Source organism: Trichechus manatus, unplaced genomic scaffold (assembly GCF_000243295.1).
Source record: "Trichechus manatus latirostris isolate Lorelei unplaced genomic scaffold, TriManLat1.0 scaffold00011, whole genome shotgun sequence".
NCBI lineage: Eukaryota > Metazoa > Chordata > Mammalia > Sirenia > Trichechidae > Trichechus > Trichechus manatus.
Window position 1 is genome coordinate 18,320,984 of NW_004443947.1, and position 10,490 is coordinate 18,331,473.

Sequence of the window (10,490 nt, forward strand, 5' to 3'; positions counted from 1 at the left end):
CCTGGAGCTGACACCCTGAATTTGGACTTTTAGCCTACTTTACTGTGAAGAAATAAATTTCTCTTTGTTAAAGCCATCCACTTGTGGTATTTCTGTTGCAGCAGCACTAGAAGACTAAGACAGACATGTTATCAGGAGGGACCAGGCCCTGAAGAAGGTTATCATGCTTGATAAAGTAGACGGTCAATGTAGAAGAGGAAGGCTCTCAACAAGATGTGTTGTCACAGTGGCTGCAGCAATGGACTCAAACATAGCAATGATTGGGAGATTGGGCAGTATTTCATTATGTTGTACCTAGAGTCAGTATGAGTCAGAACAAACTGGACTGCACATAACAACAACCAGTCGCTGGAGAAGGACATCGTACTTGGTAAAGTGGAGGGTCAGTGAGAAAGAGGAAGACACTTGAGGAGATGGATTGACACAGTGGCTGCAACAATGGGCTCAAACATAGTAATGATTGTGAGGATGGCACAGAACCGGGCAGTGTTTCATTCTTTTATACATACGGTCTATGTGATGGAAATGACTGGACAGCACCTAATAACAACAATGTTTAAAAATTAGGAGACAACATAAAAATTCAGACTATGTAATTCACTCGAACAGTAGATCAGCAACATCAGCATTACCACATGGATGAAAGGAAATAAAACCAAATATTTTTGATTCCTTTTTTCTCCCCAGTGGCTAAGTTTTCAGAGGGAGACCACCAGGGCTTTATTTCTAGGCATCTCTGTGAGGACTACTCATATTTGTTTACTGTTTGTACCACCCAGGGCATACTACTATCTGTCTATACCTTGTCATTTGATTTAATCCCATTTTCTTACAGGAATGACCTCTTGCTTTCTTCATGTATGATGTCCTTGATGTCATTTCACAGCTTGTCTGGTCTTCGGTCATTAGTGTTCAACGTGTCAAATCTATTCTTGAGATGGTCTCTAAATTCAGGTGGGATATACTCAAGATTGTTCCTTGGCTGTCATAGACTTGTTCTAATTTTCTTCAGGTTCAACTTGAACTCGCATATGAGCAATTGATGGTCTGTTCTGCAGTTGGCCCTTGGCCTTGTTCTGACTGATGATATTGAGCTTTTCCATCGTCTCTTTCCACAGATGTAGTTGATTTGATTCCTGTGTATTCCATCTGGTGAGGTCCACGTGTATAGTTGCTGTTTATGTTGGTGAAAAAAGGTATTTGCAATGAATAAGTAGTTGGTCTTGCAAAATTCTATCATGCAATCTCCAGCATTGTTTCTATCACCAAGGCCATATTTTCCAACTACTGATCCTTTTTCTTTGTTTCCAACTTTTACATTCCAGTCACAGTAATAATCAATGCATCTTGATGGCATGTTTGATCAATTTCAGACTGCAGAAGTTGGTAAAAATCTTCAGTTTTTTCATCTTTGGCCTTAGTGGTTGATGCATAAATTTGAATAATAGTCATATTAACTGGTCATCGTTGTAGGAGTATGAATATTATCCTTTCACTGATGACATTGTCCTTCAGGATAGATCTGAAATGTTCTTTTTGATGATGAATGCAGTGCCATTCCTCTTCAAGTTGTCATTCACAGTGTAGTAGACCATATGACTGTCTGATTCAAAACGGCCAATACCAGTCCATTTCAGCTCACTAATGCCTAGGATATCGATGTTTTCTTTTTTGACGATTTCCAACTTTCCTAGATTCATACTTCATACATTCCACATTCTTATTATTCATGGATGTTTGCAGCTGTTTCTTCTCATTTTCAGTTGTGGCACATCAGCAAATGAAGGTCCCCAAAACTTGACTCCGTCCACGTCATTAAGGTCGACTCTACTCTGAGGAGGCTGCTCTTCCCTAGTTGTATTTTGAGTGCCTTCCAACCTGAGGGGCTCATCTTCAGCACTATATCAGACAACAATGTTCCCCTGCTATTCATAAGGTTTTCACTGGCTAATTCTTTTCAGAAGTAGACTGCCAGGTCCTTCTTTATAGTCTTTCTTAGTCTGGAAGCTCAGCTGAAACCTGTTGACCGTGGGTGACCCTGCTGGTATTTGAATACCAGTGGCATACCTTCCAGCATCACAGCAACACGAAAGCCCTCCACAGTACAACAAACTGACAGAAGTGTGACACAACCTTGCTTGCTGAAAGTGAAGAAGCACTTACCGATGAAGATCAAAGACCACAGCCTTCAATGTGGATTACACCTCAACATAAAGAAAACAAAAATCCTCACAACTGGACCAATAAGCAACATCATGATAAACAGAGAAAATTTTGAAGTTGTCAAGGATTTCATTTTACTTGGATCTGCAATGAATGCCCATGGAAACAGCAGTCAAGAAATCGAATGACGCATTGCATTGAGCAAATATGCTGCAAAAGACCTGTTTAAAGTGTTAAAAAACAAAGATGTCACCTTGAGGACTAAGACACACTTGACCGAAGTCATGGTCTTTTCAATTGCCTCATATGCAGGCGAAATTTTGATGATGCATAAGGAAGACAGAAGAAGAATTGACACCTTTGAATTGTGTTGGCAAGGAATATTGAATATACCATGGACTGCCAAAAGAATGAACAAATCTGTATTGGAAGAAGTACAACCAGAATGCTTCTTAGAAGGAAGGATTGCGAGACTGTGTCTCACATACTTTGGACATGTTATCAGGAGGGATCAGTCCCTGGAGAAGGATATCGTGTTTGGTAAATTAGACGGTCAGCGAAAAAAAGGAGGACCTTCAAGGAGATGTATTGACACAGTGGCTGCAACAATGGGCTCAAGCATAACAACAATTGTGAGGATGGCACAGGACCGGGCAGTGTTTCATTCTGTTGTACAGAGTTGCTATGAGTGGGAACGGACTTGAGGGCACCTAACAATCACACCAATCTTATAGGAAACACCCTTGGCTACTTGAAATTCCCTTAGTCAGCTCTTCCCAGCCTCCTGACAACCATTAAGACTCTCTGTTACACAGTTTTATATAGACTCAAGGGCAATGGGTCTGGGTAGCCTCTTGTGCATATTTACACAGAAAGGTATTTTTAAAATTATATTGGATGATGGCACTTTAGAACATTTTAATTTGCAAATTGGGTGTTTCTTCTATTTCTGTGACTCAACTGCACTGGAAAGGGTGGGAATACAAATATTTATTTTCTGCCATGGGAAACTTGAAACCCTTCCTCCCCTCTAGGATCTACATGCAAAGGGCAAAAAGGGCAGTGGGAGGGAATGCCCAAGAGTCCGTACAGAAAGTTCTGGAGAGGGAAGTGAAAGGGGAGCTCTGAGGGGGAGGGGAGAGTGTGAGAGGAGATAAGAGCAAGCCAGGAAGTGACCTGAGGTCAGGGAGTTGATTTTTAAGAAGGGAGTGGGCTGCTGCCTAGAAAAAGCAGATAGGTTTAAGTGTGAAGACCCACAGTGAGAGCACTGCTTCAGCACCAGGAATCCCTCGTGAGGGGAGTCTTCAAGGGCAAACCCCCTGCCATCTTGGGAGTGACGCCCACCCCTGGCTGTCCTGAGGGCATGGGCTTGTTGTTATTCTCTGAGCTGGAGTGATCTGTGAGTGCTTCCCTACATCTGGGAAGACTCCTGTCATGTGGCACAGTGGTTAAGCCCTCAGGTGCTAACTGAAAGGGTAGCAGTTCAAACCCACCAGCCAAACTGTGGGAGAAAGCTGTGGCAGTGTGCTTCCCTAAAGATTACAGCCTAGGAAACTCTATGGGGGCAGTTCTACTCTGTCCTATAGGGTCGCTATGAGTTGGAATCAACTTGACAGCAATGGTTTTTTTTTTTTTTTTTTCCGGTGGGGGGAATGAAGGGTATGTCCTAGAAGCAAATCTTAGCTATCTTAAAGGGCACACATGATACTAGGAGGAAGTAGATGAGATGCCTAGGGCACAAAATTTAGGGAGGCACTCACTCTGAACTGTACGACTGTGTCTCCTTAAATCTTGCTTTCTGGGTGCCTCACCTACTTCACTCTAGCCTGGGTTCTACAATAGTGCATGCTGAGCAGCTAGTTTGCATTCCAAGACTGCACAACTGGAGAGAGAAATTTGGAATAATCAGCAAATAGATGATGAAGACATGGAGCTGGATGAGAAGCTATGAGAGTGTGAGGGCCTGTGCGGTATTAAACATAGGCTGTGTACTTTACAAGTGTTCCTGGCTTGGTGGCTTCCTCTTCACAATATTAGTGTTTTGTAGAGCAGAGACCCCAATCTGTAACTCATAGCTCCAGCTCTGGAATCAGGTACATTGAGGTCTTAATCCTGGCTCAAACTCCTACTTTACCATTTGTCATTGTTAAGTTGACCCCAACTCATGGAGACCCCATGTATGTTGCAGAATAGCACACTGCTTCATAGAGTTTTCAGTGGTTGAATTTTTGGAAGTTGATTACCAGATCTTTCTTCCTAGTTTCCTCTGTGTGGACTCGAACCTCCAACCTTTTGGTCAACAGGTGAGTGTGTTAACTGTTTGTGCCACCCAGGCACTCCTAACTCTTACTAGCTGTCATAAATTGCTTGATCCTGTTTTCTCACATGTAAAATAAGGATGCTAACAGTCATCTCAGTATTCTGGGGGAGAATTAAACAAAGTAATGATTTTGTCTTTCCAGTTAAATACTGACTTACATCATGTTGTTGTACTTTGGTTGCAATTTATGTAAAAGAAAGCAGTGGAAGTTGAAGAGACCACTTGTTTCAAGCAAAAAAAATCCGAAATGGTAGCTCTCTTCTTGCATGCAGAAGAACAAGAGCCAGAACCACAGAAGAGTGTAAAAGAATCCAACATGGGGGCTATGACGATACAGATGCTTAACTAATCCTCATTAGGGTGGATCGTGTAAACAAAGATGCTGAAATTCACTTTGTCAGGGTGATCTTAAATTCAAAACCAGTCATTTCAAACATTTTGAACACAGCCACCCAGGATCCATACTCAAAAAGAAAGAAAGGCCACCACACTCAAGGTATTGTTCATGCATTGCAGCCTGAAAATCACAGGACCTTTACATGAAAAGAGGTGGTCATCTGGCCAGTTTGTCAACCTGAATTGAGATCTACAGATGATCCTATTATTGACTGTTCATCCACATCTGTTTACAAAAGAAGATCACCACTCATTGTGTCTCATAATTCTTCAGATTTGCTCTCACCCTGGACTGAGTATGTAGTTGGTGCTGCTCTTTCTGTAGGTGGTACATATGAAAGTCCTCATGACTCAAAGAAACTTTCCACTTATGATATGGACAGTAGAAATCCTAAAAGGCTTAAATTCAATCCCAGGCATTCTTTGGATACTCCATCAGTTATCTCTTCTACAGTGAACCCTAGTACACCTTCGAAAGGTGTTCATAGCTCATCAAGTTGTGGGCTTGTGCAAATGATGATACACATGTCAATTTTAGGAATCCAGTTAAAAAAATACCTTTGAAGGACTAGTGGAAACAGATTTTTCAAGAATAGCAAATAACACAAGACCTTTGATTCTAAGAAAGAAACCTTATAGTGTTTCTTCGTGACTTCTACTACAGAAATTTGGAACATGAAGGAGATTGGCAGCCAGAACAGAAGATTCACACAACCTTTAAATGCCTCAGCTGTCTAAAAGTTCTAAAGAATATGAAGTTTATGAACTACATGAAGCACCATTTGGAACTCTAGAGGCAAAGGGGTGACAGTTGGGACAACCACACCACCTGCCAGCACTGCCATCAGCTGTTTCCCACTCACTTCCAGACACAGGATCACATTGAAAATGTACACATCACCCAAGAACCCTCTACTGTTTGTAAAATCTGTGAGTTGTCATTCAAAACAGACCAGGTTCTCTTACAACACATGAAGGACATGCATAAGGATGGTGAAATACCTTGTGTGTGTCAGGGTTGCAATTATAGATCATTGGCCTTTGCTGATGTGGAAACCCATTTTAGAACCTGCCATGAAAACACTAAGAATTTGCTTTGTCTTTTTTGTACCAAAATTTTCAAAACTTCGATACAATACATGAATCATGGTTGGAAGCATTGGAACAACACGGTCTTTCAGTGTTCCAAATTTAGCTTACAGTTTTTAACCTCAAAGGAGAATATTGAGCATGAAACAAAGATTATTATTCAAACTTCAGTTCAATGAGGATCAAGAGGCACAGCATCCCTTACAACACTGACCCTTAACTGTCACCTGCAAGAACTAAAAAGAGAGTAGCTATGACTCACTTGCAGCTAGAGTCCTGGCTGAAAATTATGTTCTACCTGCTTCCAGGAACTCTAAAAGGCAGAAATGAGGCTAGGCAATCTGTACATCTTGGCTGTAGATTCTAACAAGCAATGTCATCCAATGTGGGGTTTTCCCTAGTGTCAAGAAGTAACCCAAAAATCTCCTTTATGCCTCCTCCTAGTCAAACCCCCCTACTGTTCTGACTTATATAAGCATAGAATACTTTCATCTGTTTTTGAACTTTAAATAAATGGAATCACACAACAGATTCTTGTCTCTGAATGCTTGTGAGATGCGTCCTTGTTGTGCATAGCAGTCATGCATTCTTTTTCATTGTTGGATGGAATCCCAACGAATAAATATGACACAGTTTTATATATCCATTTTTCTTTGAGGCTGATTCTTCTATTTTGAATGAAACTGCTATGGACATTTTTGTACATGTCTTTTGGTGGATGTCTGTACTAATTTCTCTTGGATATATATAGCTATGGGGAGAAGTGTTCAAACTGCATATATTTAACTTTAGTGTAGATACTGCCTATCACTTTTACAAAGTGACTGAAACAATTTATATTCCTACCAGAAATATTGGTAGTTCCATTGCTACAGATGATTTCCAAAACTTAGTACTGTCTAATTAAAATGTTAATTACAGCCATTCTCTTGAAGTTGTAGTGGTATCTCTTGGTGGTTTTAATTCATTTCCCCAATGACTAACGATCTTAGACGTATATTTTTAGCCATTTGGATTTTATTCTCTCTCATGAAGTGCCTGTTTGATATATAATGTTTTATACTGGGCTTTCTGTCAACTGGAAGGGGCATGAGGAAACTGTTGGGCACTGAAAATGTCCCATATCTTGATGTGTATGGTGGTTTCATGTGTTACATTAAGGTTAGTGCTTCATGTGTCCTATTTAAGAAACCTTTGGTAGCAACTCAGAAGAATGGCTTGGCAATCTACTTCTAAAAAAAATCATCTGTTGGACACCCTATACCCAAAACTAAACCCGTAGCTGTCAAGTTGATTCTGACTCATAGCAACCTATAGGACAGAGTAGAACTGCCCCATAGAGTTTCCAAGGAGTGGCTGGTGATTTCGAACTGCCAACCTTTTGGTTAGCATCCGTAGCTCGCTGTAGCTCTTAACCAATGCACAACCAGGGCTCCTGATCACCCTATGGAGAGTAGTATATCTAAGTCAATGGTGGTTTAACAGTATGGGTGGAGATAGAGAATGGTGATACAACATGAATAATGTAACCCATGTCATTGAACTGTATATGTAAAAATTGTTGGATGAGTGTATGTTCTGCTGTGCATATTTTCACCAAAAATAAAATAAAATAAAAGTAAATGCTATGGAACACAGTTCTACTCTGACACACATGGGTTCATCATGAGTCAGAATTTACTGGATGGCAACTGGTGGTGATGGTGGTGCCTATCAGAGACATAAAGATATTTCTTATAGTTTCTTCTAGAACCTTTACTATTTAACCATTCAAACTTAGGTCTATAGGCCTAATTTAATCTCTTTTATATCTCAGAAGAGATTTACTCAAGATATATCTTAATCCTGCCTCATTAACATAGCAAAAATAACTTAATCCTTATTAACATAACCTAATCCTGACTCATTAACAAATAGAGATTAGGATTTACACCATGTCACAAAATGGAGGATAATTACATCAGATCACAAAATGGATGACAACCACACAATACTGGGAATCATGGCCTACCCAGGTTGACACGTATTAGGTTATGTTTGCTATGTTAATGAGGCAGGATTAAGGTATACCTTGAGTAAATTTCTTTTGAGATACAAATGAGATTAAATTGATTTTTTTTTTTGTTTATGTATGAGAGGAATCAAGGCTAATTTTTTTTTTTCATATGCATATCCAAATACACCAGGACTATTTACTAATACCAGAGCTCTGGTGGTGAAGTGGTTAAGAGTTCAGGTTGCTAACCAAAAGGTTGGCAGTTTGAATCCACTAGCCCCTCCTTGTAAACCGTATGGGGCAGTTCTGCTCTGTCCTATAGGGTCATTGTAAGTTGGCACACAACAACAACAGTTTACTAATAAGAGCAGTCTTTACCCCACTGTATTGCAGCAGGACCTTTGTGTAAATCAGCTAGATGACTTTATATATATATTTCTGGACTTTATTCTCCCCATTTGTCCAGTTCCACATATCTTAATCGTTGTAGCTTTAAATAAATCTGTATATTTGGAAGTTTAAATGATCCAGCTCTGTTCATCAAAATTACCTTGCTCATTCTGCTTTGTTCAACTGAAGCAGTTATAGTAAACATCCTTCTGTTCTCAAACTCATGTTTAATTGAAATGTAGCATTCATCTGAAGAAGTAAAAAGGATCAACAGGGCAAATGTACAGAGACAGGAAAGAAAGAAATTCTTAAAGAATGGTAGAGATAAATGAAATCGTAATTCATCATTAATTATGACATTAGCTGTATGGCTTTTTATAGGTACCCAGTGACTTCATTGTAGTTTAACTAGAAGTCAATAACAGAAAGATAGTCGAGAAAAACCCCAAAGTTTGGAAATTAAGCCATACAGTTCTAAACAGGGCTGGGACTAGGGTGAGGCAAGCAATGAGTCTAAGGAGCAAAAGTGGTGCCTGCATTTTCACGAACTGGGATTGAGTGCTTCCTTAATTTTTTGACCTAGGTTCCTTGCTTGCCTCACCCTAGTCCTGGTCCTGGTTCTAAACTACCCATAGGTCCAGTAAGAAATCACTGTGAAAATAAATATTTGGAACTGAATGATATTGAAAACAACAAAATATATGAATGAGAGCTAAAGTAGTTCTTGGAAATATATGTCTTTAATTTCATATACAATCACGTGCTGCATAATGTCCATTTGGGCAACATCCGACCACGTATGCATCTGTGGTCTCATCAGCTCTCAGCCAGTGTTCCCCAGTGCCACCACCACCAAAAACTGTTGCTTCTCTGCCGTGCTCCTTTGTTCTGCACCTCGGAGCCTGAGCCACTGGTAGAGGTGTGGAGCACAGGTGCATGAGCCATGGAGAGGGAGCTGAGAAGGGGAGTGGGGCAGGAGGAGAGAGGATCAGAGAGAGGAAAAAGGGGGAGGGAGGGAGGATAGTGAGGGAGAGCTCAGCCATGGTCCCATAAGGCCCAATAAGGTATATAATATTGTGTTCATACAATATCCAAATCACATCATGTCCTATTTCACAGAACTCATCATGGACATTACACATACAGTCATGTCTCGCATAACATCCAAGATACGTTCTGTGAAATAGGACATGATGTGATTTGGTTATTGTCATGGATTCATTTATGTCCCCCCAAAATATGTGCCAGCTTGGGTAGGCCATGATTTCCACTATTGTGTGGTTGTCCTCCATTTATGATCTGATGTAATTATCCTCCATTTTGTGATGTGTTGTAAATCCTAACTTCTAATCGTTAACAAGTCAGGATTAAGTTATGTTAATGAGGATTAGGTTATGCTTGCTATGTTAATAAGGCAGGATTAAGGTATATCTTGAGTAAATCTTTTTTGAGATGTAAAAGAGATTGAACAAGCAGTCAAGCAAGTAGAGATGGGGTAAGAGAGATGCCAAATCACATGAAGATCACCCAGGAGCAGATGCTCTAAGAGACAAAGACGCCTTTTCTTCCAGAGCTAACAGAGACAGAAAGCCTTCCCCTAGAGCTGGCATCCTGAATTCAGACTTCTAACCTCCTAAACTGTGAGAAAATAAATTTCTGTTTGTTAAAGCCACCCACTTTTAGTATTTCTGTTATAGCAGCACTAGATTACTAAGGCGGACGTACGAACACCATATTATATACAGGCAGTCCCTGGGTTACCAATGTTTGACTTACTTACAATCCATAGTAATGAACCAACCCCTGTAAAACCTATTATATTAAAAATTCTAGGTACATACAATGGTTCGTAAAAATAAACGGACGTTACTTTGAGATGTGAATCAAAATATTATTGGCATTATCACTGTATTGTTATGTTAAAGACATTTTAGTCTATCTACATACCGCACTGTTCGGGATTACTGAATTTATGGTACCGTGGACACATAGGCGGTCAGACCTTGCCCAAACAAACGTTATGTGGCACATGATCGTAAATTGTGTTTTTCAAAGGTGTTATCTTTCACACCGGCATTTAAATATCTGTGAAGTTGTTTAAATTTATCTGAGGTATGCTCCTCTTTCTGGTATGTT

The 10,490-nt window shown here is 40.1% G+C and overlaps 1 pseudogene; it reads left to right on the top strand.

Annotated features, from left to right (window-relative positions):
- The first annotated feature begins 4,831 nt into the window (after positions 1-4,831).
- On the top strand, positions 4,832-6,335 carry LOC101340688 (zinc finger protein 280A-like; annotated as a pseudogene).
- Positions 6,336-10,490: the final 4,155 nt, after the last annotated feature.